We start from the raw sequence: 9,758 nt of genomic DNA, 5'->3' as shown, positions 1-9,758 counted from the left end.
TGGATTTTGTGTCTCCCTTTCTCGCTGGCCCTCCCCTGCTCATGATCTGTCTTTGTCTCTGTCTCTCTCTCTCAAAACTAAAATTAAAACATTAAAAATATTTCTAAACTTCCATGCAAACTATAGTAATGTAAAGTTTATCCAATGCTTATGCATGCATGAGTTTGCACATACTATTAGAACAAATGTACATTACAAGTGGTATGGTATTAAAAATTTGAAAATACATAAAACATAGAAGTTGAAACTCTAAAGCTAATTCAGTAAATTAATCTTTAGAAAACAGCCTAATGTGATTTTTCCAATTAAGAAAGTTGCATTTATTCATAATTTATATATTTTTAAAAAATATACATATACAATCTGATTACTGTAGCGAAATAGTTTACATTAGTGTTAACAAAGTCAGTTACCATAACTGTTAAAAGGCAGTTTGGTTAATTCAACTTTCTATGATCAGTTGTAAGTACTAAGTCCCAGATCTCTAGTAAAAAAGCACATTTGCATGACAACCCACATACATGCTTCCTTCACTGGTTCTTCATGTATAACCTTGTATGCAAGGATTCAACAGTGTTCCAGTCTTCTGCATAGAAGATGCTGATTGGCAAGGTCCTTACAGTGCTACAGTGGCAACAGAGATTTTTTTTAATACAACTATGCATCTCTTCAGGGCTCTTAGCCTGCACATAGAAAGTTCAAGATGATATTACAATTTCAAAGAAATTGCCCCTTATCATTACATTGCTTTTCTTACATTCTTGTACTTCATGATCCTCTTTAAGTGGTATTGTCAGGAAAATTTCCTTCTCCAGTCAAGATTTGAAATAGCCTATTGTGTTTTTATCCAATAGAAAAAAAATCTTCTCTTCCAGTTGTTTCATCACTACTCCATGATTAGCACAATATTCAGCTTTGATAACTGCACTATCTGAAGGTGGTTTCAGAGTAAAGCAAAGAAAGCTTCATGACCACTTCAAATTATTTGTCATACTTTCACATTTACTTACTTCTTACTGAGTTGGAGTAACGATGGGTACATCACTAACATCAGTTTTCTAAGACACTTACTTCTTCCCACATTCACCCTGGCAACTTAGGTTATCAGAATGGAGCTGTGAATCTGACTGCCTTTGAAATTTAATTTTTATAGCTTAGTTTAACACATTTACCCCTTCTACTAGATCCTGCTGATTGTTAGCTTGTAAGGAAATATTTCCTCATCCATGTATTTACAACAAAACAGAACTCGGCCTTTGATCTTAGCTTAGTTGCATTGCTAACATTTGAAATGTACAAAATATTAATGGTTCCAATGCATGATGATCCAGAATATAGGTTGTGTGTATTATCCATACAAAACAATCTTCTCTGGACAGAGGAAGATGGTGATGGAGTAGGAGGTCACCTTGTCCATGAGCACAACTAGATAACTATCAGTTTCTCCTACTAAATACCCAAGAAATAAACCAGAAAACCTACATTAAAAAACTCTACAAATAAAGGAAGAGAAGGGGCCACATAAAAGAAAGTAAGAAGTGTGGAGACCTGATTTAGGGGAGAAATGGATTGTGGGAGCTGCAGAGAGGAGGAAGACTAAGTTATGGAGAAGGGCAAGAGAGAAAGAGAGGAGCACATGGGGAAGCACATAAAAGGAATGTTTCCCCAAAGCCATTGGCTTGGAAAATGAGAAGGGCTAAATTTCATGAGTTCTTGCAACCAGCAGGGCATAAAGCCTGGAGTCTTAAAGGTCAGCAGGTTTGGGGAGGATAGAAGCCAGAGGGCATGGTGATGTTCCTGGAAAGAAGGCAGGCAAACAACACAGGGTCAGACAGCATGGAAACAGCAATCTGAATAATGCTTGGGAAACATAGTGGGGAGACTGTTCTTCTCATAGAGTGTCCCTGAGAGGCAGCATTCATGGAAATGCTTCTCCAGGAAAAAAGGAGCTAGCTGACCCATTTTCCTATCCTGTCCCTCAACATCAACAGAGAGCCATCTGTGGGAAAGTAGCACAGCATCAATACCCGATGCCTAACTGGCTTAAACTAAGCCTCATCACCCTGCATTCTAGTAGGACTGCCCTTTAAGTCATGCTTGTCTCAGGCTCAACATGGCAGGTCCCTCCCCCAGAAGACCAGCACAAACCACTACCCACACCAAATACCTCAACCAGAGTTCTGCAGGGCTTCAGTTCTGGTGGAGATGGTGCCAAATCTCTTTTCACAAGCAGACCAGAGAACACCTATTAAAACTTGCCACATTCAGGCCAGGGACCAAATGCTGCCTGCAGCAGACAAGGAGAGCCTCTGCAGATGATTGGTCTGAAGGACAGAGCAACCACAACACAACAGCAGAGTGCACACAGCATACACCAGAGGCATTCCCTGAAGTGGTAAGCCCTAAGCATTACATGACCTCTTCTTCAAAGGCCATTACTTTCAGGAGCTGTAGACAAGACTGGCTTTTCTAACACAGAAAAGAAGACAGAGACTTAGACAAAATGTGAAGATGGAGGAATTTATCCCAAATGAAAGACTAAGATAAGTCCATTGTCAGAGATCTAAGTGAAACAGATATAAGTAACATGCCTGATGGAGAATTTAAAGCAAAAATCATAAGGATATTCACTCAAGAGAAAAATGGAAGACATCAGGGAGTCCCTTACCACAAAGATAAAAGAGTTAAAAAAGAATCAATCGGAATGAAGTGCAATATTACATAAAGAATGCAATAAGTGAGACTGGAAACAGGTCTGACGCAATGAACAGCAGGCTGGAAAAAACAGAGGAATGAATTATTGACACAGAAGAAAAAATAATGGAAAATAACATAGCAGAACAAAGATAGAAAGAATTATGCACCACAAGACTAGACTTAGGGAATTCAGTGACTCCATCAAACATAATAATATTCGTATTATAGAAGTCCCAGAAGAAGAAGAGAAAAGGGGCCAGAAAATTTATTTGAAGAAATAATAGCTGCAAATTTCCCTAATCTGGGGAAGGGCACAGATATATAGATCCAGGAGGCACAGAGAACCCCCACCAAAATCAGCAAAAGAAGGCCAAAACTAACATATACTGTAATTAAATTTGCAAAATATAGTGATAAAGAAAAAACGTTAAAAGCAGGAAGACAAAGGAAGTCCTTAACTTACAAGGGAAGACCCATAAGTCTAGCTGGAAATTTCTCAACAGAAATTTGACAAACCAGAAGAGAGTGACATGATATAGTCAATGTGGTGAATGGGAAAAATCTACAGCCAAGTATACTCCTTCCAACAAGGCTATCATTTAGAATAGAAGGGGAGATAAAGAGTTTCCCAGACAATCAAAAACTAAGTTCATGACCACTAAACCAGCCATGCAAGAAATATTAAAAGGGACTCTTTGAATAGAAAGGAAATAACAAAAGTGACAAAGACAAAAAAGGATCAGGGAAATCTCCATAAACAATGATAAAACAAGTAATAAAATGGCTCTAAATACGTATCTATCGATATTACTTTGAATGTAAATGAACTAAATGCTCCAATCAAAAGACATAGGGTGTCAGAATGGATAAAAAAAGACCCATCTATATGCTACCTACAAGAGACTCATTTTAGACATAAAGACACATGCAGATTGAAAATGAGGGGGTGAAGGAACATTTATCAAGTAAATGCATGTCAAAAGAAAGCCAGAGTAGCAAAACATTTTTCAGACAAAGTAGACTTTAAAACAAAGCTGTAATAAGAGACAAAGAAGAGCACTCTATAATCATAAAGGAGACAGCCCAACAAGAAAATATAATAATTATAAATATTTATATACCCAACATGAGAGCACTCAAATATATTAAACAATTAATAACAAATATAAAGGATTTAATTGATAATAGTGCAATAATAGTAGAGGACTTTAACACTCCATTTACATCAATGGACAGATCATCTAAACACAACATCAACAAAGAAACAATGGCTTTGAATGACACACTGGACCAGATGGACTTAACAGATATATTTAGAACATTGCATCCTGAAACAACAGAATATACATTCTTTTCAAGTTCACATGGCACATTATCCAGAACAGATCACATAGTAGGTCACAAAACAGGTCTCAACAAATACAAAAAGATTGACACCACACCATTCACCTTTTCTGATGACAACACTATGAAACTAGAAGTCAACCACAAGAAAAATTTTGGAAAGATCACAAATATATGGAGATTAAACAACATGCTAAAACAATGAAGGAATCAAAAATACATAGAAACAAATGAAAATGAAAACACAGTGGTCCAAAACCTTTGGGATGCAGCAAAAGTGGTCCTAGGAGGGAAGTATATAGCAATACAGGCCTATATAAAGAAGTAAGTAAAATCTGAAATAAACAGCCTAACCTTCCACCTAAAGAAGCTAGAAAAAGAACAACAAACAAAGCCTAAAGCCAGTGGAAGGAAGGAAATAATAAGGATCAGAGCAGAAATAAATGATATAGAAAGTAAAAACAAAAAACAAAAAACAAAAAACAAACAAAAAAAAAAACAATAGAACAGATCAAGGAAACCAGGGCCTGGTTCTTCGAAAAAACTTAATAACATTGATAAACCTCTGGCCAGACTTATCAAAAAGAAAAGAGAAAGGATCCAAATAAAGAAAATGACAAATGAGAGAGGAGAAATAACAACCAACACCTCAGAAATATAAACATTTATAAGAAAATATAATGAAAAACTATATGTCAACAAATTAGACAACCTAGAAGAAATGGATACATTCATAGAACCATATAAACTACCAAAACTTAAATGGGAAGAAATAGAAAACTTGAACACACTGATAACCAGCAAAGAAATTGAATCAGTAATCAGAAAACTCCCAACAAACAAAAGCTTGGGGCCAGATAACTTCACAGGTGAATTCTACCACACTTTTAAAGAACAGTTAATACCTATTTTTCTGAAACTATTCCAAAAAATAGAAACGGAAGAAAAACTTCCACATTCATTCTATGAGGCTAGCATTACCCTGATACCAAAACCAGATAAAGACTCCACTAAAAAACATAAATATAGGTCAATATTCCCAATGAACAAGGGTACAAACATTCCCAATAAAAACAGGGAGGGGGACAAAACATAAGAGATGCTTAAATATGGAGAACAAACAGAGGGTTACTGGAGGGGTTGTGGGAGGAGGATGGGGTAAACGGGTAAGGGACATTAAGGAATCTACTCCTGAAATCATCGTTGCACTATATGCTAACTAACTTGGATATAAATTTAAATAAATAAGTAAGTAAATAAATAAGTAAATAAATAAATAACAGAATCCAACAGCACGTTAAAAGAATCATTCACCACAGGCAAGTGGGATTTATTCCTGGGTTGCAAGTCTGGTTCAATATTCTCAAATCAATCAATGTGATATACCACATTAGTAAAAGAAAAGATAAGAACTATATGATCCTTTCAATAGATGCAGAAAAAGCATTTGGCAAAGTTCAATATCCATTCATGCTAAAAACACTCAACAAAGTGTGGTTAGAGGGAATATACCTCAACATAATAAAAGTTATACATGAAAAGAATCACAGCTAATACCATTCTCAATGGGGAAAAACAGAGATTTTACTCTATGGTCAGGAACGTGACAAGGATGTCCACTCTCACCACTGTTATTTAATATTATACTTGAAGTCCTAGCCAGAGCAATCATGCAAAGCCAAAGAAAAAAATGGCATCCAAATTGGCAAAGAGGAAATCAAACTTTCACTCTTCAAAGATGATATGATACTCTATGTGAAAAATCCAAAAGACTCCACCCAAAAACTGCTAGAACTAATACATGAGTTCTGTAAAGTCACAGGACACAAGGTCAATGTACATAAATCTGTTGCATTCTTATGCACAAATAATGAAGCAGGAGAAAGAGAAATTAAAAAATCAACACCATTTACAATTGCACCAAAAACCGTAAGACACCTAGGAATAAACCTAACCAAACACGTGAAAGATCTGTATTCTGAAAACTATAAAACACTAATGAAAGAAATTGAAGAGGACACAAAGAAATGGAAACACATTCCATGCTTATGGATTGGAAGAATAAATATTGCTAAAATGCCTATACTATTCAAAGCAATCTACACATTGAATGCAATCCCTATAATAAACGATCCTAAAATTTGTGTGGAACCACTAAAGACCCCAAATAACCAAAGCAACCTTGAAAAAGAAAAGCAATGCTGGAGCCATCGCAATTCCAGACTTCAAGTTATATTACAAAGCTGTAGTGATCCAAACATTATGCTGCTGGCACAAAAACAGATACATTGTTCAATAGAACAGAACAGAAAACCGAGAAATAAACCCACGACTATACAGTCAATTAATCTTTGACAAAGCAGGAAATAATATCTAAAGGGAACAGGACAATCTCTTCAACAAATGGTGTTGGGAAAACTGGACAGCAACATGCAGAAGAATTAAACTGGACCACTTCCTTACACCATACCCCAAAATAACTCAAAATATATTAAGACCTAAATGTGAGACCTGAAGCCATAAAAATTTTAGAGAACATAGGTAATGACCTCTTTGACATCAGCCATAGCAACTTCTTGCTAGATATATCTCCTGAGGCAAGGGAAACAAAAGCAAAAATAAACTATTGGGACTTCACCAAAATAAAAACTTCTGCACAGCAAAGGAAATAACCAAAAAACTAAAAGGCAATCTACAGAATTGCAGAAGATATTTGCAAATGACATATCCAGTAAGGGACTAGTATCTAATATATATAAAGAACTCATAAAACTCAACACCCCAAAAAAAACCAAATAATACAATTTAAAAATCGGCAAAATACATGAAAAGACATTTTTCCAAAGACATATAGATGGCCAACAGACACACGAAAAGATGCTGAAAATCACTGATCAGGGAAATACAAATCAAAACTACAATGAGGTATCCCCTCACACCTGTCAGACTTGCTCAACACCAACAGCACAAGAAACTACAGGTGTTGGCGATGATGTAGAGAAAGGAAACCCTCTTTCAGTGTTGGTGGGAATGCAAACTGGTGCCCCCACTGTAGAAAACAGTATGGAGATTCCTCAGAAAATTAAAAATAGAACTTTCCTAATATCCAGCAATTGTACTAGTAGGTATTTATTCAAAGAATAAAAAAATACTAATTCAAAGGGATACATGTACCCTGCATGTTCTATGGTAAGTGAAATAAGTTAGAGGAAGACAAATACCATATGATTTCACTCACATGTGGGATTTAAGAAACAAAATGAGCAAAGGGAAAAAAACAGAGAGAGGCAAACCAAGAGATAGACTCTTAATTATAGTGAACAAACTTATGGTTACCAGAAGGGAGGTGGGTGAGGTATGTGTTAAATAGGTGATGGGGATTAGGGAGTACACTTGTGATGAACACTGGGTACTGGATGAAGTTTTCAATCGCTATATTGGACACATGAATGTATTACACTCTACACTAACTGGAATTTTTAATGTTTATTTATTTATTTATTTATTTATTTATTTATTTAGAGAGCACAGGCAGGGGAGGGGCAGGGAGAAAGAGAGACAGAATTCCAAGCAGGCTCTGCACCATTAGTGCAGAGACTGATGCAGGGCTGGTACTCACAAACCGTGAGATCATGACCTAAGCCGATCAAGAGTTGTATGCTTAACCAACTGCGCCACTAAGGAGCCCCAACTAACTGGAATTTAAGTAAAAACTTAAAAAAAAATTCTTCTCTGGTATCCATTATGAAGTACCTTTGAAGAAATTTCACTGTTATCATTTTCCTCAATGTCATATAAAATCACAAATGTGATTCTGACATTTCACTTAGGTACTCATGAGCCTGAATATTACACTGGGTGACCTTGTGCAAGTCACTTTCAACTCTTGCACCGGTCATCTGCACCATTAAAGTATGATGATTCTATGGCACAGGGCAGAATCCACTTCTGACTCAGCGAGCCCAGTGCCCGCTGACTCCTCAGCAGACCCACAGTCACCTCACACCTTGCCTGTCTGCTCTTCATGCCAAACTGCATTGCAGTCCTCCGCCCATCCACAGGCTTCCAGCTACCACAATCCCCATGCAGTTGTGGCTTCGCTTTCACAGGCATGAACTGCTGGCACTACACATGCATTTCTGGGCTGCCTCAGCCCACACATGGTGACAGAGATTCTAGAGCCCTCATTCCCAGTCCATGAAGTCTCGTGGTTCTGCAAATTTTGAGTACAGCATAAAGATCATGGATATTGATGTCAGGCCTAGGTTCTAGTCCACGTTTTACCTTTTAGTTAATTGACCTGGACAAGTCATTTAACCTCCCTGAGTCTCATTTTACTCATCTGTAATACTGGGGTAAGGATAAGCGCCCATTGTACTAGGTAGTTGTGACAGTTAAATGAGATCATTTTGTTAATTAAGATGCTTTATAACAGTGCCTGGCACCCAATAAATTTAGTTTCTTTTTAAAAATTTTTAAAAAATGTTTATTTATTTTTGAGAGAGAGAGAGTGGGGAAGGGGCAGAGAGAGAGGGAAACACAGAATCTGAAGCAGGTCCCAGGCTCTGAGCTGTCAGCACAGAGCCTGACACAGGGCCCGAACCCATGAACCGTGCGATCATGACCTGAGCCAAGTTGGATGCTTAACCGACTGAGCCACCCAGGTGTCCCTTAATTTAGTTTCTATTGCCATTTTTGTGTCATCCCAAGCAGCGGAAGGGAAACAGAAGTAAAACATAGTTCTTGTCTTCAAGGAGCTTGTCAAAACTTAAGAAGGATAAAGTGGATACACAAATAGCTACTCTAAGAGCTATAATATGATAAATGCCATAGGGGTACAGTTACCAAAATGCTCTGAGTTTAAAGACTTGAAATGTGGTAGCTGATGTCAGAATTTTGTATCTAATTGTTACATGTGTGATTTTGTTACGCTGATGTCTGGAAATACAGCGTTAAACCAAAGAGGGCAAGTATGCTACCACCCCCTTTCCCATATCCATTGGCAGACACTACTACTTTAAGATAGAGCCTTAAAATTTTTGACATACTGATTCAGACATCATTACTAATCAATTGAAGTTGTCCTTGAAATAAAGTATGGTACCTAAAGTATGATGCTCCTGGGAGGACAGCAAGAAGCGGACATAGGCTAATTGTACCAAATAGTAGAGATAAAAGAGATAGAAAAGTATCAATTTTGAAGAAAATGATCACTGGTGAATGAGACAAATTATATTAAATTGTAATATATGATTCATATTAAAAGTCATAGAGTTGGAGCTTAAAGTGGATAGAATTTTAGCTGTTGCAATTGTAGGCATCAGGGAGGTTTGAAGCTAAATATGAAGGGACAATCTAAAGAAATCTTGAAGTCACCCATGGTGATGGTAAAAATTGCATGGAAACCAATTTGACAGTAAATTTCATATATTAAAAAATAAAAAAAATAAAATAAAAAAAAATTGCATGGAAAACAAGAACTGACTGCATGCCAAAGAGCAATGACAGAATACAATAGATTATAACAAGGAAGATTTGTTAACATGTTCACTCCCTCTACGTGATGTATCTAAAAGCCAAGGAATTATATATATTTTTTTTAAATCTCAGATCTAAATACAGAGTACAAAACATTGAATGAGTGGATGAATGAATGAGGGAATGTTTGGTGATCATCAAGCAAGTAGATGTAGACAATTTATTTAAGAACAAGTTGA

General features: G+C 36.6%; 1 pseudogene; it reads right to left on the bottom strand.

The window, feature by feature from the left end:
• Positions 1–541: 541 nt before the first annotated feature.
• LOC109261038 (pleckstrin homology domain-containing family A member 1-like) lies at positions 542–8,154 on the bottom strand (annotated as a pseudogene).
• Positions 8,155–9,758: the final 1,604 nt, after the last annotated feature.

The sequence above is a fragment of the Panthera pardus genome, unplaced genomic scaffold (assembly GCF_024362965.1).
Source record: "Panthera pardus isolate Hobbes unplaced genomic scaffold, ASM2436296v1 HiC_scaffold_27, whole genome shotgun sequence".
Taxonomy (NCBI): Eukaryota; Metazoa; Chordata; class Mammalia; order Carnivora; family Felidae; genus Panthera; species Panthera pardus.
Note: the sequence above shows the minus strand (reverse complement) of the source record. Positions and strands in the feature narration are given on the sequence as shown.